The sequence below is a fragment of the Pseudophryne corroboree genome, chromosome 8 (genome assembly GCF_028390025.1).
Source record: "Pseudophryne corroboree isolate aPseCor3 chromosome 8, aPseCor3.hap2, whole genome shotgun sequence".
In the NCBI taxonomy this organism is placed as follows: Eukaryota; Metazoa; Chordata; class Amphibia; order Anura; family Myobatrachidae; genus Pseudophryne; species Pseudophryne corroboree.
In genome coordinates this window covers 289,113,101-289,139,989 of record NC_086451.1, presented here as the reverse complement: position 1 = coordinate 289,139,989, position 26,889 = coordinate 289,113,101, and positions in this window count along the sequence as shown.

The following is a 26,889-nucleotide window of genomic DNA, read 5'->3' as shown; positions in this document are numbered from 1 at the left end:
ATGGATGGACCAGCGACTGCCGACACAGAGGTAGCTACAGCCGTGGACTACCGTACTGTGTCTGCTGCTAATATAGACTGGATGATAATGAGATGAAATTAATATATATATATATATATATATAATATCACTAGTACTGCAGCCGGACAGGTATATATATTTATTATGTAATGACTGATGACGGACCTGCTGGACACTGTCAGCTCAGCAGCACCGCAGACTGCTACAGTAAGCTACTATAGTAGTATGTATCAAGAAGAAAGAGAAAAAAAAAAACACGGGTAGGTGGTATACAATTATGGATGGACCAGCGACTGCCGACACAGAGGTAGCTACAGCCGTGGACTACCGTACTGTGTCTGCTGCTAATATAGACTGGATGATAATGAGATGAAATTAATATATATATATATATATATATAATATCACTAGTACTGCAGCCGGACAGGTATATATATTTATTATGTAATGACTGATGACGGACCTGCTGGACACTGTCAGCTCAGCAGCACCGCAGACTGCTACAGTAAGCTACTATAGTAGTATGTATCAAGAAGAAAGAAAGAAAAGAAAAACACGGGTAGGTGGTATACATATACAATTATATATATATTATATACAATTATATATATATATATTAAACTGGTGGTGATTAATTAAACTGGTGGTCAGGTCACTGGTCACACTATCAGCAACTTGCAAGTAGTACTCCTAAGCAGACAATCACAATATATACTGGTGGTCAGTGTGGTCACAATGGCAGTGTGGCACTCTGGCAGCAGAGTGCCAGCAAAAGTGTGCACTGTACGTTAAAATATGTACTCCTGCTCTCAGACTCTAACTGCTCCCCACTGTCTCCCCCACAAGTCAGATATACAGTCACACTATCACTTCAGCAAGTAGTAGTACTCCTCCTAATGCTCCCCAAAATTACTAAAGTAAATAATACTGTGTCTCTCTCTACTCTAGTAGTCTCACTCTCTATAAACGGAGAGGACGCCAGCCACGTCCTCTCCCTATCAATCTCAATGCACGTGTGAAAATGGCGGCGACGCGCGGCTCCTTATATAGAATCCGAGTCTCGCGATAGAATCCGAGCCTCGCGAGAATCCGACAGCGGGATGATGACGTTCGGGCGCGCTCGGGTTAACCGAGCAAGGCGGGAAGATCCGAGTCGCTCGGACCCCGTGTAAAAAAAACTGAAGTTCGGGCGGGTTCGGTTTCCGAGGAACCGAACCCGCTCATCTCTACTTTTGACCTGGATGCCACAAGGTCTAGAACCGGCCCTGCATACTTGCCTCCTCTCCTGGAATGTCCAGGAGACTAATGAATCTTGGGTGGCACTCTAGGACACCCAGAAAAGTAGACAAGTCTTCCAAAGACTGCCCACAGCCCTCCAGTGCCACCACTTGAAGTTGTTGGCCCATGCGGCAAATAACACGATTATCACAAAATCGCGCCATCTTCACCCTGCCCCCACTTTTCAATGCCAATAATCATGGTTTTGTATAGCACCACCCACTTCTGCCACACCACGCCTTCCACCTTGCTGGCCTGGGTCCCCTCTCCTGGAGGGACCAGGCAAAATGTTGACAACCATGATAAATGATAATCTCCATGAGAGCATTGCAGCATGTCACAATTTGTAGCAGCAATCCCATTTAAATCCATGGCTGCAAGAAAGAAAAGGATAAAGTGTCTTATTCAAAAGTTGTATTTTGGACTCCGAAGGTATGAGTAACAATGCTGGAGTTACATGAGTATTTTGTGATGCACGTGTCTCAAGATGCATCCAACTTAAAACAAAGCAATATTTCTACATCAGGCATTGAAATGCTGCTATACTCAAATGCTACTACAATAGTATAGAGATGCAACTTGACGGTGCAAGTTATAAATGTTAGATAATGGTGCGCTCTGTACCTGTCTCCTGTACATAGGATAACATGGGCGCATTCCCTAGTGTTCATCCCTCTAGTGCCGAGCTGAGTATATGCAGCACTCCTCCATCTTAGTGTGTGTGTCTGAGCTGAAACCAGAGAGAGGAGCTCAGAGAGTGAGAGTGTGAGACTTACAGCGCGTGTGCTGCATGTACCGTGCTGCCGGAGCTTACACAGAGAGCTGGGCGGTGCATTGTTCCTTCACAGCGGGAGTCAGACTGCACGGCCGTGCAGTCTTCCGTTCCTTATTAACGGAGCCATCCCCTGCTGTCATACTCAGCATACTGATAAGTACCATCAATACACTGTGTTACTCGGTATATATTAAGAGGTATATATTAAGAGGGGCCAATTGCCTACTATTGAAGCATACCCAAGTCACTTGTGTGTATTACAAATAAACCTGTTTGCCATTAACTCATTAACTGTGTGGACTAACATCACTACACCAAGCACCGCAATACTCTGCCAACAATAAATTCATAAATATTATAAAGTTGCAATAGTCTATTTGCACATAATATAGTGTAATGATGTGTCATATACTCAATAAAATCTTGTCACTGTTGCTAATAAAAGTAAAAGTGGTATTTTTTAATTAAAATGTTGCGAGCACATATACCTCAATATCCATCATCTACCGCGTAGAAGCCCAATGGGTATCCACTTTCCTGCATTAGTCTAAATGGAATGCACAAATATTGGAAAGCTGCTCAATCAGATGTAATATCAGTCAGGTGCTAAAAGGGAGGGGTAATTCTGTGTAAGAAAAAACAATTTGTGTTCCCTAATGCACACTGAGTGAGTAATAATACTACATAATAAATCAGATAATACGAAGATCTTAGTTGCGTATATCTGCAGATATAGGGTTAAGCCCCCAGGCCGATCGACAAGGCTTCTCCGTCACTGGGGGTCCCTAATACTAGGTATGGGTCCGGGGTGCAGGACCTCATCATGCCGGCACAGGTCGGCTACCCCAGGTCAGCACACAGGTGAGAATTAATGAGCATTAATAAGAAGCACAGAAGTGCTATATAAGTGAAGTGTGATTAAAATACAAAAATATATACAAAGTGATAGGGAAAATCATGAGTGTTAATAAAGTGTTAGGGTGTGCTGACCTGAAGCCACCCAGCCATACCGACACAGGGGCCACCGCACCCCACACCCACCCCATAAATAATTACATATATGTCTGGGTCTAAATGCCCAGTGTAAGGCCACATGATAATGGCTCCTACAGCATCTGAGAGCCAGATTACCTGGAGACACCCCTGGCTTCCCCAATGGCACTCTGGAGTCAGCAATCCCTCCTAATGCTGACCCATCCATGCCTCTCTAAATACAATACACAAATATTGGAAAGCTGCTCAATCAGATGTAATATCAGTCAGGTGCTAAAAGGGAGGGGTAATTCTGTGTAAGAAAAAACAATTTGTGTTCCCTAATGCACACTGAGTGAGTAATAATACTACATAATAAATCAGATAATACGGAGATCTTAGTTGCGTATATCTGGCTTCAGGTCGGCACACCCTAACACTTTATTAACACTCATGATTTTCCCTATCACTTTGTATATATTTTTGTATTTTAATCACACTTCACTTATATAGCACTTCTGTGCTTCTTATTAACCCTTATTAACTTTCACCTGTGTGCTGACCTGGGGTAGCCGACCTGTGCCGGCATGATGGGGTCCTGCACCCCGGACCCATACCTAGTATTAGGGACCCCCAGTGACGGAGAAGCCTTGTCGATCGGCCTGGGGGCTTAACCCTATATCTGCAGATATACGCAACTAAGATCTCCGTATTATCTGATTTATTATGTAGTATTATTACTCACTCAGTGTGCATTAGGGAACACAAATTGTTTTTTCTTAGTCTAAATGGAATAAACATAAAATAATTTAGAATACACAGCTGCAGCACGACTTGAAATAACCAGTGCTCCAAGTGGGCTGGTATATGGGTGTGGCTATTAAATATAGATTGACCTCTATTCAAATTATTCAGGATATAAAATTAACACTAGTATAACAGAAGTGTTTCTTTTATGTCCCTGGGCTAACTAAACGCTCCTTGGAAACATCTTTCCTGTTTCATTGGCACAAATCAAAAATCATATAGTTAGGCTTTTTCCTAATGCAACGTCGCCACTAGTTATTCTAGGCTAACTTCCCCCAAATCTTAGATCAACATAAGTCAGACTTAAATTCTTGGTCTAGCATTTTCGTCTCATGGATAGGCAGAGTGAATTATGTGAAGATGAACATGCTCCCCCAACTTCTCTACCTTTTCCAAAGTCTTCTGATATTTATTCTCTCCTATGTCTTTACATTTTTACAGTTCCACATTTCAGATTTCATTTGGGCAAATAAACATCCTCGGGTCTGTTTTGAAGATACTGCAATGTCCTACACATAGTGGTGGATTGGGTATTCCTGACTTTAAAAGGTATTGTCTAGGGGCGTGGCCTAGCTACAGTGAGGACAAGACACGTTTACCTCAAGCTCCATAGGCACGGAGGAATAAAAAGCCTTTCCCCTCCCTTCCCTGGCACGTGGCACATTCCCTCCTTCAGCCTCACCTTTAGTCCATCCTGCGGGGTGCCCAGACATCAGCTGCGGAGTCGGGGAGAATCTTACCGGAGCTCCTGCGGACTGCGGCCTGTCCGCCCCACTCAGACCGGGGCCTCAGTTTGCTCGGCGCGGCGATCGGACCTGCCCTGTGCGCCCTGACCGCCGCTGCCTCTGCTCGCTCGCCCCGCTGGGCGCACTGTCATCCGCGGCACGGACCGCCCGCCCGCCCGGTGGCCATCTTAGAAAGATCCCGGCGCTCACTGCACACCGCTGCCTGCAAGGGGGAACCCGGCTCAATTCAGCCCATGGGAGGACCTGCACTGCCTGCCTCCCCAGGGCCGCAATCTGTCTCAGTGGATACCACACAGCGCACCCTGGATGCTGCATTTCTCCGCAAGAGCTGGTGGGGCTCAAGACGCTTATCAGAAGAAACATCCAAGCATTGCAAGACAAACCCAGAATAGTCATAGTGGTGCACGTCAAAAGAAGCAGTCCTGGCCGGTGGCCATCTTGCTCCTCACGGACGAGCGGCGCGCCACTGGTCCCCCTGCATCCCTGCCTCGGCTGCTCGGCCTGCGCTCTCCTCCACCTCTACTTACCCTCTCCACACGGTGTGCCTGGGCGTCCCCCCCCTGGGGCCCCCCCACGACTGGGAGTGCGTATTAGACCTCCGGCCTTCCGCACAACGCCTTGATCCCACTCCACTCCGCACCTCCCTCCCCTCTTCTCAGCACCCTGAGGTACCCCCCCCCTTTAGGGACCCTGCGCGGCTCACAATAAAGCCCCCGGCCCCGAGACCCGGAGGCCACGGATCGGGGTTCCGCTGACTAGCCACTGGAGTGGTGTGTGTGGCTTTGGGGGTTGACAACTACCCCCCCCCCTCCTCTTACCTACTGCTGCTGTCGCCTGAGGCAACATATGTCCGCTTGTCACCCCCCTTTTTGCTACACTGAACACAGGGGACTGTCCACTGCTCATCACCGGCTGGGGGGGCCCGGGGGGAGGTGTGGCACACCGCACGGAATCTGCCACCAGGGCCGCAGCTACAACATTACAACAAGATTCTACTGATCGTCCCTACCCGGCTGCCCCTGCAGGATATACCCGCACCCCTGCAGCGCTGTTACTGTGTGTGCTGATTTCTCTTGCCCGTGTTTAGGTCCACACTCTCAAGTTAGCTCCTCTACAGCCCTACCATTCTACGACTGCGAGCTCTCCATACTGTGAGCTATTTTGCTCTGCATCCACCGCCACTCATGTTTGCCTAATCGACATGTCCCTGACCCACTGTGACTGAGTACACCTGTTTCACGCTTCACCCTTGACCGGACCCGGCGGAACTTAGGCGCCTGTTCATTCTCCAACTGCCTTCATCTCTACTGACGAATGATGCCTCCCAAAAAGAACAAAGACCCAGCGCCCTCCAAAATCTCCTTCCCCCCTCCGAAACCCCTCCAAATCTCCCCTCTACAAAGCATTCCCCCTCCGCCCACTGTGCCAGACCCTGTGCTGTCGACTGGTCTACCATCTATGCTGACGGTCTCCGGAGTTGATTGCGATTCTGATGCACCCTTGACTGTGAAATCTCTCTGCCAGATCCTCTCCGCCTTTAAATCGGAACTCTCTAAAGACCTGACCTCTGCTGTCCGTGAGGTCAAAACCGAGCTGGTGGCAATTGGAGACAGGACCGACCACTTGGAACGTAAGGTGAAAGAACTGGTCGCCTCCCATAACGAGTTGATCACCTCTCATGACCGTCAACAACTGGAGATGGACCAATTCCGGTCTAAGTTAGCTGACATGGAGGACAGATCCCGACGGAACAACATTAAGATCAGGGGCATCCCCGATTCTGTCACCAATTCTGAACTCGAACCCTCTTCAGGAAGCTCCTCCCCGTTGAGGATATCGCAGAGCTCCTCATTGACCGTATCCACCGTCTACCTCGGCCACGCACAGTCTCCTCTGACCTTACTAAAGATACCCTCCTCCGTGTGCATTTCTTTACAGTCAAGGAACGCATCATGAGAACTGCCAGAGAATCCAATAATTCAGACACCCTAGGGGGCCTCCAGATATTCCAGGATTTCTCTGCTGCCACCATTGCGAAGAGGCGTGCCCTTTCACCTATTACTCTAGCGCTCAGGTCTCACGATATCTACTACCGCTGGGGATTTCCGGTCAAACTGATAGTTTCCTATGAGGACTCCACTTACATCATCTCCTCCCTCGATGCAGGAGTCAAGTTGCTCTTGGATTGGGACATTACTGTTCAGAAGTATTCTGCTCCTTCCCGTCCGTACTCAATTCGACAGGAATGGTCGAACACCTGATCCACCTGGTTACAGCATCGGGTCTCTCAACATTCATTTCAGACTTTGTGAATCTATGGACCTCTTCCCCCCTGCCGTGAGGGGAAGTCATTAACATTTATTGTACCCGTTATGCGTTATGATATTTCTCTTGGTCTATATGCTACAGGTTACTCTTTCACTTGTTACGATGTATCTGTTATCATATACTGGTTATTTGTCACTGTTTAAGTTTACTCCCGCTCCCGGGGGCATTATGCCCTGCTAGAATTATCCCCAGTTGTTTATATATGGTGTCCCCTATGCTCTCACCTATTGCGTCATAGGGCCAGTTTAACATGTTCTTATTCTTTCTTTAACTCGTTGTACCTGAGTGGCGGTGCCCGCTCTGCCGGCCTGTCCTCGACTTTTATCTATACTACTGCAAGTTGCTTTCCTCCCCTGCAGTAGTCTTGCAGGTCCAATGTACCGGACCTTTTCTTTTTGTCTACCCCTTCTCCCAGTTTGCTCTGTCCCCCTTGCACCCCCTCCTGCCTCTCCTTCCTCCGAGCTCCAGAGTCATGGCTTCCCTCCACTTCCTGTGGTACTCCGTTCTCCATTTCAACAGTAATTATGATGCCTAATATAGATATTTATCTCTCGTCCTTGCCTTACTTTTTTAATGGTTAACCTCCTATCTCTCAATGTTAAGGGTCTAAACTCGCCCAACAAACGCAGACTAGACCTCTCTTTCTTTCGCCAACAAAGAGCTGACGTAGTCACGCTGCAAGAAACCCATTTCTTCTTTGCTAACCCTCCCCTGTTTAAAGATAATTATTTCCCAGTAGAATATTATGCAAACGCCCCGTTTAAACGTAATGGAGAAGCTATCCTCTTTAGCAAACATGTTTCCTTTACCCCTCACTCCTATATCTCTAACAAGAGTGGCCGCTGCCTAATCCTTACTGGTCTCCTGGATGACAAGCCCACTACACTAGTTTCCCTCTACGCCCCTAACTCTAACCAAATACCATTCCTACGCAAATTGTTTCTCCTGATTTGCAAATCGCTTAAAGGCTCCCTAGTTGTTCTGGGGGACTACAATTTAGTTTTAGATCCAAAACTGGATAAATCTGGCCTTCTCTTACGACCCATACCCTCGGCTCAATCCGGCCCCTCCCTAGCCTTCCGCAATCTCCTCATGGAGTTCGATCTATTTGATATCTGGAGGATTAATAACCCCTCAGGGCGGGAATATACCTTCCACTCCTCAGTACATAATTCCTATTCCAGGATTGATTTAATTTTATGCGATAAATGGTCTCTCCAGAGAACCAGGGACATTGCTATTCTACCGATCACTCGGTCGGACCATGCCCCTGTTCTCTGGAAGTGGAACCTCTCCGCTCCCCAGAACCCCCGTAGGCAATGGCGTCTCTATCCCTATCTATTAAGCAATCCTCTCTCCAAAACACGGATCCTAGATTCTATTAACTCTTATCTTGCCACCAACTCTGCCCAGGACACCTCCGTCATTAACCACTGGTGCGCCTTTAAGGCTGTTACCCGTGGTGCAGCTATACAAGCAGGTGCCATCCTCAAGAAACAAGCTCTCCAATTGCAGTCGAATCTAGAGGCCGAATTACTAGATCTTGAATCACGCAATATGGCCACTCCCTCTAGAACCCTCAAGAAGGAACTTTCCAGTGTTCGTAGCCAACTCCAAAAATTGCTTCTTGCCCGTACGCAAATGGCTTTAAATAGATTGAGACACAAGTTCTATCTTTTGGGTAACAAATCTGTTAGAATGTTAGCCCGTAAGCTCCGGGCTCAGCAAGCTAGGAAAGTCCTCAATCCTAAAGATATCACAAATCACTTTGCACATTACTACGCTAAACTTTACAATTTACTGACTGACCCCTCTACCCCTCAACCCACCCCTCTCTCCATCTCTTCATTTCTGGACAATCTCTCTTTTCCCACACTGAATCCAGAGCAACTGTCCGGTCTTAACGCCCCATGGACCCCTGCTGAGGTTGCCGCAGCCGTTCAGTCCTCTCCCCGCAACAAAGCCCCGGGCCCTGACGGGTTCATCGCTGATTTCTATGCCTCGTTCCTTGATGTTCTCTCTCCCCACCTGACCACCCTCTTTAACAATTTCTCTGACCAGGGAACTTTACCGGCGGAACTTCTAGAAGCACGAATAGTCACTATTCCCAAACCTGGCAAAGACCCTGCTTATGTACACAATTACCATCCCATTGCCCTGCTTAATACTGATATCAAATTATACGCCAAACTGATTGCGTCACGAGTGAACCGATTTCTGCCATTGCTGGTACACCCGGATCAGACTGGTTTTGTCCCGGGCCGACAGGCGTCGGACAATACACGCAGAGTTTTTAACCTGATTGATTCTCTCTCTAAAGATCAGGGCCTTCTCCTGCTATCCTTGGATGCCGAGAAGGCCTTCGATAGACTAAATTGGTCCTATATGCGCAAAGTCCTTCTCTGATTTGGATTTAAGGATTGCATCCTATCCTCTATTTTAGCATTATATAGCTCTCCTTCTGCCCGAGTGTTCAGCAATGGTTTTCTATCCGACCCTTTCCCAATTACAAATGGCACCAGGCAAGGGTGTCCTCTCTCTCCCCTGATCTTTGTTTTGTCAATTGAACCCCTGGCTATTACAATTCGTGACAATCCCCACTTTCCAGCTCTAAAGTTTGGCTCCTCCCATCATAAATTAAGCCTTTTGCGGACGACGTCCTTCTCTTTATTTCTGACCCTTCCACCACTCTCCCTCTTCTGACCTCTATCTTACATGCCTTCAGCTCAGCCTCCTCTACAAACTTAACATCACAAAGACCAACGCTCTGCCCATTAACCTCTCCCACGCTCTTTTGACCCTCCAATCTTCTTTTCCTTATAACTGGCAAGTTAATTCGATAAAATACTTAGGTGTCCATATCCCCATCCACACTCCCCAATCTCTCCCTTTTATTAGTTACATTAGAGGCTCTATCAAAATTTTGGGTGGCATACGAAGTCTCCTGGCTAGGACGTATGGCTGCATTCAAAATGTCCCTCCTGCCCAAACTGATGTATCTGTTCCGTACGATCCCGTACACCTTCCCAAAAAAAGCCCTTCAGACTTGTTCTTCTATATTGACCAGGTATGTCTGGTCTTCTAAACCCCCACTACTGGCTCACTCCAAAATGATACTGCCAAGAGCCTTAGGGGGCCTCTATTTACCCAGCATTCCTCTGTACCAGGAAGCTTCCCTATTAGCCTCCCTTAAACATTATTTTATTACTGATTCTCCAGTATCTTGGGTGGAACTGGAACAAACCCAAGCCCACTTGGTCCCCCTTGCGGATCTTTTCCGCATTCCCAAGAAGCTCCGACCTGCCCTTCCTCATCTCCTCCCATCCACTCAAGCCTCGCTTAAGACTTGGGATAATCTACATGCCGTCCTGTCGTCACCTGCTTGCTGCATCGCCCAGATCTCCATTACCACCCTCTCAGCGATAATACCCCACTTAAATCTTTCCAAATGGAGACAGCTGGGCATACTATGTCTGGGGGATATATTGGACGGATTTTTTATGTTGTCCTTCCCTGCTCTCCAACAGAAATTCCCCCTTCCTGCCCTGGAACTTTTCCACTATTATCAGGTTGCGCACTGGTGGAAATCGATCCCTACCACCTTACTAACCCTGAATTCCACCTCCCAAACCCTCCTCTCCCAGCTCTCTTTAAATAAATCCAGAGGCGATATGTCATTCTGGTACAAGCTACTGATTACCCCTATTTCCCCCTCCAAATCTACTGCTCAGATGAAATGGGAGTTGGATCTGGGTAGAACGCTGTCACCTCAGGAATGGCGTACTGTTTTCCTAACCTCCCACTCCATGTCCCAATGCCTGAACCACACTGAAATGCATGTTAAACTAGTCCATAGACTGTATTTGACCCCTGACCGACTACACAAGTTTTGGCCTTCCTGCAGCAACAAATGCTGGAGACTCTGTGGATCAATAGGACATATCTACCACATATTCTGGTCCTGCCCGATAATTACACAATACTGGTCCGAGGTGTTTGATTTGATTAACAAGGTTCTCCACACACAACTTACTCCTGACCCGATAGTAGCGTTACTTCATATATTCCCCTCCCTTGCCCCCCCCCCTACTAGCAGATATGTTCTCGGACATATTTTGATAGCCGCCCGCACTAATCTTGCTCAATTATGGAAGCAATCTACTGCCCCGGTTCTACTAAATGTTATTCATAAAACGCACCATCACTACCTCATGGAAACTGAATACGTCCCTGTCTCAAGCACCGCTTCCTCCCCCCTGACCCGCTGGTCCCCATGGCAGGTGTTTGTCACTACCGGTCCGGGTTCCCAGTACTTCCGCAATCCTTCTAACAACGCTTCAGCCCATTTTAGTCTAAATGAACTCACTGATAGTGAGTGATGGCTTTGTAGCTCTCCTCCCGGAGTAGCTCCCTTGGTTTCATTATAGTACGGGCTTTCCTTCACTTGCCCCATTCTGGTGAAGGGTCATGTTTCTGTTTCAGTCCCTTTTCTCTCCCTATGCCTCTACATATTCTTTTTGACTTATATTGCTCCATATGATATGCCTCTTTAAAACGATATACCTGTCTCCTTTGCATAGTTTTTACGCCTGAGTTCCTCTCTCAATCTTGATATTTTCTGTATGTCTACCCTATGAAGCGGTCTCCTCTCCTCTTCTGTCCTACGTACTTCTCTCTCCTCTTCTCTCTTTCTTTTGCTTGCCATATATGATTGCCATATATGTGCCCCCCCCTGCATCCCCCCCCCATCGTGTTATGTTGTATGGCCCCCATCCCTTTTTCACTTTCTGTGCCCCATAAAATTGCTTTTCTCTAATAAAAACTATTGATGTTAAAAAAAAAAGTATTGTCTAGCTACGCAACTTGCACATTGTCTACAGTACAATGGTGTAATCCCAGTGCTCGTTAGGTCTGGGTTGCTATTGAGGTTGATGTACTGTTTCTCTTTGTGGTCTCCCCCCTTCTCTGACTACCAAGGCCTCATCGTCCTTGGAACTTGGTTTCTCACCCAATAGTTTCCCACTCATTGTCTGTTTGGGATTATGCTAATAGGAAATTTGGTTTGCCCCCTAGCCCTTCTCCCATTATCCCATAACCCTGCCTTCCCTCCAGGTAAGCACAAGGTATCATTCTCTCCATGGAAAGAGAGAGACATTCTTTACTTGATATTACTAGGGGTGTGAGCTTCCCCTAGTTCTCCAAGATCGAAGCAGATACAGGTCTTCCTTCTAGAAATTTTTACAACGTAGACATTTTCACTCTACATTGAAACACCTACTCACCAGTAGACCCCTTTCCCCCTTTGAGGCTTTAGGGCTAAAACATCCCTCGACTAGAGGTTTAATCTACCTCCCGTATGCATTGCTTATTGTGGAGTCTTCTTCCCAACATGATCCTCATGAGAGGACCTGGAAGGTGGATTTGGTTACTGCTTTAGATGAAGAGGAATGGTCCGAAGTCTGGGATAACGTTCCATTTAGTATGATTTGTGTCAAAATCAAGGAGAACATATATAAGTTATTGTATAGTTGGTATTATGTGCCCTCTCGATTGAGCAGAATGTACCATGGCATGTCAGGTAGATGCTGGAGAGGATTTGATGCTGGGGGCTCCTTTCTAAAACATATGGTGGTACTGTCCTAACATTGTTAGTCTTTGGAAGGAAGTCATTAGTTTCATAACATGTTTACTTAATACTCCTATTCCACATGACCCTAAGTATAGTCTCCTCCCTTTAGGTCTCACTAAGTTGATTAGGCACCAAAACAAACTGATGCAAACTGATGCATCATATAGTATCTGCCATGATGTGCCAGTTAGCAACTCACCTCTCCTTCCATGCAGTCTGTTTACTCCCGTATCTGCTATGTCTATCGCATGGTGTACATGACAAGCATTAGTAATCGTTCTTCCACATCATTCTGCAAAATATGGAGCATGTGGTTAGCCTCTCAAAAAGCCCCTTCTATTTTTGCCTTTTAATAGCCAATTTTGCATGTTGACTCTCTTCTAGGCCGAGCCTGGGTACGCACTCCAGAGATTCACTCCTTCTTTCTTCTTCTGTCTTCTACCTCCTTCTTTTTACATTGTTACCCTTCTATCCTTTATCGGCCTACCTAGCTGTTGTGTATGCTGAAATTATTTTGCTTTGTTACCTGTATTATAGTTAAAAATAAATCATTACCTTGTTTAATTCTGTATAGGCCGAACCTTTATTTTACGTACTAGCTATGTTATCGAGTTCTGATTGCATTGGTCCCTGTTGTTCACTGTGATCTACGTAATAAAAATGATTCTGAATAAAAATACAAATAAAACATACTGCTTGAGTTAAAAGGGAGTGGGATAATATTGGCCTACCCCAAAACGGCTATGCAAGTTTCTCCCCTATCGCACTGTTTGCTGTCACACAACTTTTCGAAAAGTTGTGTTTTTCCTACAAAAATGATTAGTTCAGAGGTTCTGTAACGTGATCCTCAAGGCACCCCAACAGCCCAAGTTTTATGTATATCCATGGCCCAGCATTTTTAGATAACGTTATTACCTGTGATGAAACATGGATCTTCCAGAACGATCCTGAGACAAAACACCAGTCCATGCACTGGAAAACACTATCATGACAAAGAACGAAGAAAGTCAAAGCAAATCCAAATTCAGAGCCATGTTAATTGTTTTCACTGATCTCAATAGTGTTATTTTGGCAGACTGGGTACCAGAAGGGGCAACAGTGAATCAACATTACTACAAAAATGTTCGAGAAACTTTATGGGATAGAATCAGAAGAAGGAGGCCATAGCTGTGGAAAAAATGGTTTCATCCTCCGTCAGGACAATGCACCAGTCCACACAGCTCTCTCTGTGAAGCAGGTTTTAGCTAGGAAACAGATTGCAGGTCTACAATGAAGGATGTAGGTCGCAGCCCTCGGCGGGTGACACCCAGGTGCAACCTGCACCCCCGTAGTGGCACCACTTCTTCAGGGTAATGGTTATGATGTATGTTTCAATTCAAAATGTAAGTAATTGACAGTGCTCATATGGATGATGAGATATAAAACAACAGTGTAGAGTGAGGGGCACTGTTCAAGGTCAGTTGTAGCCAACTTCTAACTGGTTCCTGCATCCAGAATCTATTCCTCCCAAAATAAAACCAGAGAGGAGTTAAAGAAGAGAGTCTGCCCTGTGTTATAATTATAAGGGTACTTTCTGGGCCTCCTGTCATACTTAATGACAGCTGCTGCCATGCCTGGTTTATGAGAAGGGCACTTGCCAAATAATAGTCATGACCTATCCAATGAACTAAGATACTCTCTGGGCCTCTTGCCATAGAAAATTCCTTAAAAATTCCTCCAACTCATGGTCCATTTTATGAGGCCCCTCCGGCATCCTAGTGGGTTTCTAATTAAGAACACTCAAAACATTTAGATGCATAGTGTACCTCTCAATGTCATTCATGGTGAAGTGTTTCAACAATCTCTAAACTGTATCTGTACAAAGATTAGTAATATTTGATTAAGCAATCTCCTTGCTCAGCTCCTGTAAAATAAATAAAGCAGCTGAGGGATTTGTAGGAGCCGGAATGGATAGTCATTCTAATGGCAAATGATGGGCATTAGTATGGCAGTACCATCTAAGTATGGCAGGTCTAAGTGGCAAAGCAGGGATGCAAGTCCTGCCTAAGTTGATTATTTAACAGACAAAATAATAATTGAAAAAATAATTAACATTTTTAGTATTTTATTAAAGAAAATATACACGTAGCTCAGACATGGAGCAATTGTGCAGTGACCTTCATATTTCACAGTTCATAAGCACAGGGCCGGATCAAGGCTCCAGGGGGCCCGGGGTACTTTAGACAAGGGGGGCCCCTGAGGGCTAAATATAGTGTATATACTGAGGAAGGGGAGGTTTCTTACAAATATATATATATATCTAAAGGTGGGTATACACTGGAAAGATATATCTGCAGATCAATTGATCTGCAGATATATCTATGGACGGATCGGGCAGTGTGCTGTGCATACACACTGCCCGATCCATTTGGGACTGATGTCATGAACTGGGCGGGCGTGTACACACGCCCGCCCAGTTCAGCTGTCAAGCACCGCCGGCCGCCGCAGCATGTGTACGGGCAGTCGGCCGACCGCCGTACACACACAGCGACTCGCCAATATATCGGTAGATATATTGGCCGTCGGCTGTGCTGCGGGGCCGACGCGATACGTCTGTGAACAACGGAGTTCACAGACGTATCGGCCGTACACACTGGCCGACGGACCCGCGATATATCGGCCGTTCAAGAGAACGGCCGATATATCGGCCAGTGTGTACGGGCCTTAAGATTGATAAAAGTGTGAGCAGAAAGCTGTTGGAGGCAGCAACAAAGGATAGCACTTATTATTAAATAGAAAATTAGCATACATACACACAACACACACATAGCATACATAAACACTCACAAACAGCATACATACATACATACCACACAGCATACACACCAACAACATATTCACACAGTCACACACACACACTACAAACCAAAACCATATATATATAAACACACACACACACATACACACACACACACACACTACACACCAACAACATATATATATATATATACACACACACACACTACACAACAACAACAACATATACACACACACACCAACAACACACACACACACACACACACACACACACACACACACACACACACACCACTAACCAACTGAACAGAGGAGAGGAGAAGAGGAGGAGATTCTGCCTGAGTCCATGTGAGTTAAACACAGGAGCTACTGCTGCTGCACATGCTCAGCAGCTCCCTCTACGGTGTTATAGAGGCAGAGAGCTCAGCTGATCAGAGGCAGAGCTCAGTGAGGAGCAGCCGTACAATTCATTCATGGCAGCTCGTAAGTGCCTGTGGGTGGCCCCGCCGGGTGCAGAGACGGGCACAAGGCTGTCTCCGTCTCTGAAACACAAAATTTGTCTGCAGAGGGGAAAGTTTGCACCACTGCCACCAATGAATGAACTTCCTAAAATAAAATAAAAATACCAGTGTTTGACTGCAGGCACGGGGGGCCCTTAAATATGGGGGGCCCAGGGTAATGTGTCCCCTGGGCTCCCCCCTTAATCCGGCTCTGCATAAGCAATGTCTCAGTGTGCTCCCCATTGGGTAATTTGTAAGATCTATTGATTTTACATTAATTATCAAAGGAAATATTTTAGTAACTTCTTTATCAGGTATTCAGTTTATTTTTTAAACATTTCCCTTTGCCACATTTCCTTGCACATTGCTGATTTTCATTGTATTTAATATACAGCTTTTGGATTCATTGACTAGGGGAGTCATTCCGAGTTTATCGCACGCTGCTAATTTTCACTGCGCTGCGATCAGGTCTCTACTGCGCATGCGTATGCACCGCAATGCGCACGCGCGTCATACGGCTACAATGCGGATTGTATCTGAGCGTTGGATTTAACGAAGAATCCATATGCACAGCCGATCGCAAGGAGATTGACAGGAATAGGGCATTTATGGGTGTCAACTGACCGTTTTCTGGGAGTGGTAGGAAAAACGCAGGCATGTCCGGGCGTTTGCAGGGCGGGTGTGTAACGTCAATTCCGGCACCAAAAAGACTGAAGTGATCGCAAGGGCTGAGTATGTTCAGACCTACTCTGAAACTGCACAAAATGTTTTTGTAGAGCTCGGCTGCACAAGCGTTCGCACACTTGCAAAGCAAAAATACACTCCCCCGTGGGCGGCGAATATGCGTTTGCATGGCTGCTAAAAACAGCTAGCGAGCAATCAACTCAGAACAGAGCCGGCCATAGACATAGGCAAACTAGGCAATTGCCTAGGGCATTTGATATGCCTAGGGGCATAAGCAGCTTCTGCTGATTAAAATGATATGTGGCATGCCTATATTCTGTGTGTAGCATTTCATATGCAGATACAGCCACAGCCTCACACAGTATATAGGCATGCCGCATATCATTTTAATCAGCAGAAGCTGCTTGTGCATCCTAGTCACATAGCAATGCAAATAACATGTATTTTCATAAAAAAGGTGCCCGACGTTAGCATTGAGACAAGATTTATGAGGACACATCTGTATCCAAGCAGAGGCAGAGGTCACAGTGTTAGTGGCAGTGTGAGTGCTGTGTGCATGTGAGTGGGTTGGTTGTGCAGTAGTGTTTGGAATATGTGTAAGGAGCATTATGTGTGTCATGTAAAAATGCATTAATAATGTGCAACATATGTGTAGGGGGCACTATGTGTGTCATGTGTATAAGGGCATTAATAATGTGCGGCATATGTGTAACAGGGTACTACTGTATGTGTGTAATTATGTGTATAGGGGCACTAATAATGTGCAGCAAATGTGTAGGGGGCACTGTGTGTCATTATGTGTATGAGGGCATTAATAAAGTACGGCATATGTGTAAGGGACATAATGTGTAAAAGGGCATTAATAAAGGTTGTCATAATGTGTAAGGTGCATTATGTTTATAAGAACATTAATAATGTCTCATATGTGTAAGGTGCATTACTGTGTGGCATTATGTGTATAAGGTGCTCTACTATGTGGCGTTGCGTATAGAAAGGGCACTACTGTGTCATCTAATGTGAATAAGGATCAATATGGTGTGATGTAATGTGAATAAGGGGCTCTACTGTGGCGGAGTAATGTTTATAAGGTAAAGTGATACTACTGTGGGATGTAATATGAATTATGGACACTATCACATGATCAACTGTGGCGGAGTAATGTTTATAAGGTAAAGTGATACTACTGTGGGATGTAATATGAATTATGGACACTATCACATGATCAAATGTGAATAAAGTTGCAGTATTGTGTGGCGTAATTGGAATTGGGGTTACTATTGTGTGGCCATGCCTCTTGGCAGCAAAAACACACCCCTTTTTGGGCTGTGCGCCAAATGTGCGAACTGTTCCTATTTAAAATATAGGGGGTACAAACACCAAAATAAGGACTGCTATGAGTGAGGAGTGATGGTGCTAGGAAAGAGGTGCAAGGTCAGAGGCGGAACCAGCGGTGGTGCTAGGAGGCACCAGCCAAAATCTTGCCTAGGGCATCATATTGGTTAGGGCCGGCTCTGACTCAGAATGAAGGCTTATATACTCTATGTGGGGCATTCTATAATCTAAGGTGGTTATTAGTTTTTGAGGGTTTAGCAATTTCATTTTTCACAAAAAAAACAATGCACATAATACAGGAGATGTAAGTGCTACAGCAGTAGATAAGCCACACAGCAAAAAAGAAAACCTAGAGAGCACAATAAGCATAATGCATGGTTGGTGTACAAATTTTGGGCAATAACTTTCATGGGTTGCATATTTTCCCCTCGCATGTACAAGGCAAGGCAGCCATCTTGGACGCACTACATAGGATTACCCAGGGTGGAATAGGTTACCCCTAGAAGAAATGACATAAAATGGGGTGATTGCAGCTTCCTAACGCTAGGAGTGATGTCACGCACCTATTGCGGCCCACCGCCCCCAACGGTCTGGGCATGCCTGCGTTACTCGGACCGTGCCCCCTAAACGGCAGCCAAATGCCGCCGACCCGCCCCCTCCTGCCCAGCGACCGCCTCTACCTGTCAATCAGGCAGAGGCGATCGCAGGGCTGAGACAGCCGTCGGCTGTCCGGCATGCGCCGGCACATGCGCAGTTCAGACCTGATTGCTGCTGTGCGAAAACGCACAGCAGCTATCAGGTCTGAATTATCCCCCATAAGTGCTCCAGCTGAGGTAGGCATGTTGGGTGCACTGCAAAGGTTACACTGTGGGAGGTCAGCCATACAAGGACCCAAGGCATACTGTATATGGGGAAACTGATATGTGTGGTGTAGTAGCATGGTATACCCTGTACAGAAAGATCCACATGTAGCACATTCTGTCTTCAGAGGAACTATCAAAGGCAGCCATCTGGGGTGCACTGCGGAAGTTACCATTAGCAGGATGTACAGATAGTGGAGTTACAGGAATAGCACACAGTGGGTGAAAGTACACTATAAGAGAAAAAAAAGGCACATGGTAAAAACTAGAGATGAGCGCCTGAAATTTTTCGGGTTTTGTGTTTTGGTTTTGGGTTCGGTTCCGCGGCCGTGTTTTGGGTTCGAACGCGTTTTGGCAAAACCTCACCGAATTATTTTTGTCGGATTCGGGTGTGTTTTGGATTCGGGTGTTTTTTTCCAAAAACACTAAAAAACAGCTTAAATCATAGAATTTGGGGGTCATTTTGATCCCAAAGTATTATTAACCTCAAAAACCATAATTTACACTCATTTTCAGTCTATTCTGAATACCTCACACCTCACAATATTATTTTTAGTCCTAAAATTTGCACCGAGGTCGCTGTGTGAGTAAGATAAGCGACCCTAGTGGCCGACACAAACACCGGGCCCATCTAGGAGTGGCACTGCAGTGTCACGCAGGATGTCCCTTCCAAAAAACCCTCCCCAAACAGCACATGACGCAAAGAAAAAAAGAGGCGCAATGAGGTAGCTGTGTGAGTAAGATTAGCGACCCTAGTGGCCGACACAAACACCGGGCCCATCTAGGAGTGGCACTGCAGTGTCACGCAGGATGTCCCTTCCAAAAAACCCTCCCCAAACAGCACATGACGCAAAGAAAAAAAGAGGCGCAATGAGGTAGCTGACTGTGTGAGTAAGATTAGCGACCCTAGTGGCCGACACAAACACCGGGCCCATTTAGGAGTGGCACTGCAGTGTCACGCAGGATGTCCCTTCCAAAAAACCCTCCCCAATCAGCACATGATGCAAAGAAAAAGAAAAGAAAAAAGAGGTGCAAGATGGAATTATCCTTGGGCCCTCCCACCCACCCTTATGTTGTATAAACAAAACAGGACATGCACACTTTAACCAACCCATCATTTCAGTGACAGGGTCTGCCACACGACTGTGACTGATATGACGGGTTGGTTTGGACCCCCCCCAAAAAAGAAGCAATTAATCTCTCCTTGCACAAACTGGCTCTACAGAGGCAAGATGTCCACCTCATCTTCACCCTCCGATATATCACCGTGTACATCCCCCTCCTCACAGATTATCAATTCGTCCCCACTGGAATCCACCATCTCAGCTCCCTGTGTACTTTGTGGAGGCAATTGCTGCTGGTCAATGTCTCCGCGGAGGAATTGATTATAATTCATTTTAATGAACATCATCTTCTCCACATTTTCTGGATGTAACCTCGTACGCCGATTGCTGACAAGGTGAGCGGCGGCACTAAACACTCTTTCGGAGTACACACTTGTGGGAGGGCAACTTAGGTAGAATAAAGCCAGTTTGTGCAAGGGCCTCCAAATTGCCTCTTTTTCCTGCCAGTATAAGTACGGACTGTGTGACGTGCCTACTTGGATGCGGTCACTCATATAATCCTCCACCATTCTATCAATGTTGAGAGAATCATATGCAGTGACAGTAGACGACATGTCCGTAATCGTTGTCAGGTCCTTCAGTCCGGACCAGATGTCAGCATCAGCAGTCGCTCCAGACTGCCCTGCATCACCGCCAGCGGGTGGGCTCGGAATTCTGAGCCTTTTCCTCGCACCCCCAGTTGCGGGAGAATGTGAAGGAGGAGATGTTGACAGGTCGCGTTCCGCTTGACTTGACAATTTTGTCACCAGCAGGTCTTTCAACCCCAGCAGACCTGTGTCTGCCGGAAAGAGAGATCCAAGGTAGGCTTTAAATCTAGGATCGAGCACGGTGGCCAAAATGTAGTGCTCTGATTTCAACAGATTGACCACCCGTGAATCCTTGTTAAGCGAATTAAGGGCTGCATCCACAAGTCCCACATGCCTAGCGGAATCGCTCCCTTTTAGCTCCTTCTTCAATGCCTCCAGCTTCTTCTGCAAAAGCCTGATGAGGGGAATGACCTGACTCAGGCTGGCAGTGTCTGAACTGACTTCACGTGTGGCAAGTTCAAAGGGCATCAGAACCTTGCACAACGTTGAAATCATTCTCCACTGCACTTGAGACAGGTGCATTCCATCTCCTATATCGTGCTCAATTGTATAGGCTTGAATGGCCTTTTGCTGCTCCTCCAACCTCTGAAGCATATAGAGGGTTGAATTCCACCTCGTTACCACTTCTTGCTTCAGATGATGGCAGGGCAGGTTCAGTAGTTTTTGGTGGTGCTCCAGTCTTCTGTACGTGGTGCCTGTACGCCGAAAGTGTCCCGCAATTTTTCTGGCCACCGACAGCATCTCTTGCACGCCCCTGTCGTTTTTTAAAAAATTCTGCACCACCAAATTCAAGGTATGTGCAAAACATGGGACGTGCTGGAATTTGCCCATATTTAATGCACACACAATATTGCTGGCGTTGTCCGATGCCACAAATCCACAGGAGAGTCCAATTGGGGTAAGCCATTCCGCGATGATCTTCCTCAGTTGCCGTAAGAGGTTTTCAGCTGTGTGCGTATTCTGGAAAGCGGTGATACAAAGCGTAGCCTGCCTAGGAAAGAGTTGGCGTTTGCGAGATGCTGCTACTGGTGCCGCCGCTGCTGTTCTTGCGGCGGGAGTCCATACATCTACCCAGTGGGCTGTCACAGTCATATAGTCCTGACCCTGCCCTGCTCCACTTGTCCACATGTCCGTGGTTAAGTGGACATTGGGTACAACTGCATTTTTTAGGAGACTGGTGAGTCTTTTTCTGACGTCCGTGTACATTCTCGGTATCGCCTGCCTAGAGAAGTGGAACCTAGATGGTATTTGGTAACGGGGGCACACTGCCTCAATAAATTGTCTAGTTCCCTGTGAACTAACGGCGGATACCGGACGCACGTCTAACACCAACATAGTTGTCAAGGACTCAGTTATCCGCTTTGCAGTAGGATGACTGCTGTGATATTTCATCTTCCTCGCAAAGGACTGTTGAACAGTCAATTGCTTACTGGAAGTAGTACAAGTGGGCTTACGACTTCCCCTCTGGGATGACCATCGACTCCCAGCGGCAACAACAGCAGCGCCAGCAGCAGTAGGCGTTACACGCAAGGATGCATCGGAGGAATCCCAGGCAGGAGAGGACTCGTCAGACTTGCCAGTGACATGGCCTGCAGGACTATTGGCATTCCTGGGGAAGGAGGAAATTGACACTGAGGGAGTTGGTGGGGTGGTTTGCGTGAGCTTGGTTACAAGAGGAAGGGATTTACTGGTCAGTGGACTGCTTCCGCTGTCACCCAAAGTTTTTGAACTTGTCACTGACTTATTATGAATGCGCTGCAGGTGACGTATAAGGGAGGATGTTCCGAGGTGGTTAACGTCCTTACCCCTACTTATTACAGCTTGACAAAGGGAACACACGGCTTGACACCTGTTGTCCGCATTTCTGGTGAAATACCTCCACACCGAAGAGCTGATTTTTTTGGTATTTTCACCTGGCATGTCAACGGCCATATTCCTCCCACGGACAACAGGTGTCTCCCCGGGTGCCTGACTTAAACAAACCACCTCACCATCAGAATCCTCCTGGTCAATTTCCTCCCCAGCGCCAGCAACACCCATATCCTCCTCATCCTGGTGTACTTCAACACTGACATCTTCAATCTGACTATCAGGAACTGGACTGCGGGTGCTCCTTCCAGCACTTGCAGGGGGCGTGCAAATGGTGGAAGGCGCATGCTCTTCACGTCCAGTGTTGGGAAGGTCAGGCATCGCAACCGACACAATTGGACTCTCCTTGTGGATTTGGGATTTCAAAGAACGCACAGTTCTTTGCGGTGCTTTTGCCAGCTTGAGTCTTTTCAGTTTTCTAGCGAGAGGCTGAGTGCTTCCATCCTCATGTGAAGCTGAACCACTAGCCATGAACATAGGCCAGGGCCTCAGCCGTTCCTTGCCACTCCGTGTGGTAAATGGCATATTGGCAAGTTTACGCTTCTCCTCCGACAATTTTATTTTAGGTTTTGGAGTCCTTTTTTTACTGATATTTGGTGTTTTGGTTTTGACATGCTCTGTACTATGCCATTGGGCATCGGCCTTGGCAGACGACGTTGCTGGCATTTCATCGTCTCGGCCATGACTAGTGGCAGCAGCTTCAGCACGAGGTGGAAGTGGATCTTGATCTTTCCCTAATTTTGGAACCTCAACATTTTTGTTCTCCATATTTTAATAGGCACAACTAAAAGGCACCTCAGGTAAACAATGCAGATGGATGGATTGGATACTAGTATACAATTATGGACGGGCTGCCGAGTGCCGACACAGAGGTAGCCACAGCCGTGAACTACCGCACTGTACTGTGTCTGCTGCTAATATATAGACTGGTTGATAAAGAGATAGTATACTCGTAACTAGTATGTATGTATAAAGAAAGAAAAAAAAACCACGGTTAGGTCACTGGTATATACAATTATGGACAGGCTGCCGAGTGCCGACACAGAGGTAGCCACAGCCGTGAACTACCGCACTGTACTGTGTCTGCTGCTAATATATAGACTGGTTGATAAAGAGATAGTATACTCGTAACTAGTATGTATGTATAAAGAAAGAAAAAAAACCACGGTTAGGTCACTGGTATATACAATTATGGACGGGCTGCGGAGTGCCGACACAGAGGTAGCCACAGCCGTGAACTACCGCACTGTACTGTGTCTGCTGCTAATATATAGACTGGTTGATAAAGAGATAGTATACTCGTAACTAGTATGTATGTATAAAGAAAGAAAAAAAAACCACGGTTAGGTGGTATATACAATTATGGACGGGCTGCCGAGTGCCGACACAGAGGTAGCCACAGCCGTGAACTACCGCACTGTACTGTGTCTGCTGCTAATATATAGACTGGTTGATAAAGAGATAGTATACTCGTAACTAGTATGTATGTATAAAGAAAGAAAAAAAAACCACGGTTAGGTCACTGGTATATACAATTATGGACGGGCTGCCGAGTGCCGACACAGAGGTAGCCACAGCCGTGAACTACCGCACTGTACACTGGTTGATAAAGAGATAGTAGTATACTCGTAACAACTAGTATGACGACGGTATAAAGAATGAAAAAAAAACCACGGTTAGGTGGTATATAATACAATTATGGTTGGACGGACTGCCTGCCGAGTGCCGACACAGAGGTAGCCACAGCCGTGAACTACCGCACTGTACACTGGTTGATAAAGAGATAGTAGTATACTCGTAACAACTAGTATGACGACGTTATAAAGAATGAAAAAAAAACCACGGTTAGGTGGTATATAATACAATTATGGTTGGACGGACTGCCTGCCGAGTGCCGACACAGAGGTAGCCACAGCCGTGAACTACCGCACTGTACACTGGTTGATAAAGAGATAGTAGTATACTCGTAACAACTAGTATGACGACGGTATAAAGAACGAAAAAAAAACCACGGTTAGGTGGTATATATTATAATACAATTATGGATGGACGGACTGCCTGCCGAGTTCCGACACAGAGGTAGCCACAGCCGTGAACTACCGCACTGTACACTGGTTGATAAAGAGATAGTAGTATACTCGTAACAACTAGTATGACGACGGTATAAAGAACGAAAAAAAAACCACGGTTAGGTGGTATATATTATAATACAATTATGGATGGACGGACTGCCTGCCGAGTTCCGACACAGAGGTAGCCACAGCCGTGAACTACCGCACTGTACACTGGTTGATAAAGAGATAGTAGTATACTCGTAACAACTAGTATGACTATGACGACGGTATAAAGAAAGAAAAAAAAAACCACGGTTAGGTGGTATATAATACAATTATGGATGGACGGACTGCCTGCCGAGTGCCGACACAGAGGTAGCCACAGCCGTGAACTACCGCACTGTACTGTGTCTGCTGCTAATATAGACTGGTTGATAAAGAGATAGTATACAATACTACTAATATACTGGTGGTCAGGCACTGGTCACCACTAGTCACACTGGCAGTGGCACTCCTGCAGCAAAAGTGTGCACTGTTTAATTTTAATATAATATTATTTATCATGTACTCCTGGCTCCTGCTATAACAACCTGCAGTGCTCCCCAGTCTCCCCCACAATTATAAGCTTTATATACAATACATTGATGTGCAGCACACTGGGCTGAGCAGTGCACACAGACTGAGTCACTGTGTGACTGTGTATCGTTTTTTTCAGGCAGAGAACGGATATATTAAATAAAACAAACAACTGCACTGTCTCTGGTGGTCACTGGTCACTGTGGTCGTCAGTCACTAAACTCTGTCTGCACTCTGCACTCTCTTCTAATCTACAGTATCACAGCAATCTCTCTCTCTCTCTCTCTCTTCTAAATCTAATCTAAATGGAGAGGACGCCAGCCACGTCCTCTCCCTATCAATCTCAATGCACGTGTGAAAATGGCGGCGACGCGCGGCTCCTTATATAGAATCCGAGTCTCGCGAGAATCCGACAGCGTCATGATGACGTTCGGGCGCGCTCGGGTTAACCGAGCAAGGCGGGAAGATCCGAGTCGCTCGGACCCGTGAAAAAAAAAGTGAAGTTCGTGCGGGTTCGGATTCAAAGAAACCGAACCCGCTCATCTCTAGTAAAAACACAACTGAAGGTAACCAACAGAAGGAGGTAAATTGGGCTAAGACATTATTTTGATAAAAATTCTATATAAATGTCCAGGTCTCATGGGAACAGTATAGGTGTGTGAGAATGTGGTGAGCATACTGTATGTCTGATAGAAAAATGACCCTGCTGAGACTGGTCCTGGTGTTCTCCCGCATCAGACCCCTGCTCACCTACTCACCGATGTTCTCAGCCAAAGGGATAGTAGGCCTGGTCCTGGTGTTCACATGGAAGAGGTGAGGAAATGCGCCAATGGGATGCATCTCCAGCAAAAAAGGCAGTCTGTGGTGGATGTTGCTGAGTTTTGTGCTGGAGCATTGTTTTTAATTGGCGGCAGCAGGCTGGGCAACAGTTGGAGTGGAGGGTTCCGCCAGTTCTCAGGCTGGGGCAGCAGGCTGGGCAGCAGATGAAGTGGTGGGGGTGCACATCTGGGTCCGAGGAGTCCCAAGAAGCATTGAGGGTGCACACCATGGTGCCTCTTGAAAGGGCACCACGTGAAGCCTGTGAACAGGGCAGCTGACAGGAGAGAAGCGGGGGAAATGGTTCCCGTATAGTACTGGAACCAAAAGAAAAAAGAAAGACTATATGTCTCTTCTGGGGCACACTTGTATTATTAATTGCAAAAGATATGTATTGTTCTTAGGTTAAAATATAACGTTTATTATTGTCCCTCATAAAATAATGGCTGAAAGGCAACAAGAAAGAAATGACGACGTATATAACAAAATAATCTAAACAAACATCAAATGGTATGAGTATTTAAAAATACTGGCGTAGTGGCTCAATGAGCAAAAATATATATGTCCAATGTTCAGGATTAGTCTCTTCTTCCTAGTTTGTTACAATATATGCTATAATAGAGATATGGGGCGGGATGTACTAAGCGGAAAATGCGGTAAACCCCCTGTTTACCGCATTTTCCTGATGTACTAACCCACGTCCGGCAGGTCAGCGCCGCGGCGGGGTTCGCCAGCTTTAGCTGGCGACAGTCCATAGAAGCCTATGGGCTTCTCTCCGCAGCACTGTGTGAGGGATCCGATCGGATCCCTCCCAGCATGCCCCCGTCACCCCGCGCATGTGCAGACTGACTCCTGGGGCCGAATCCCGGAAGTCAGGCTGCCGCTGTGCATCGCGGAGGACAGCTCTTATCGGAAGAGCTGTCCTCCGCAATGCTGATCGCATATGTTAGTACATATGCGATCAGCATCCTGGCGCAGGGCGGCGATGGGCAGCGATGTACATTAGTACATCCCGCCCATGATAGGAAGAGAGAGAAAATGTACAACGGGCTCTACCCAATTCACTGGTAAAGTGCTAGCTGGAAGAATGTGAAATAATACTTGGTTCAAGGTCCTGTGTCCTTGGTTTGGATAA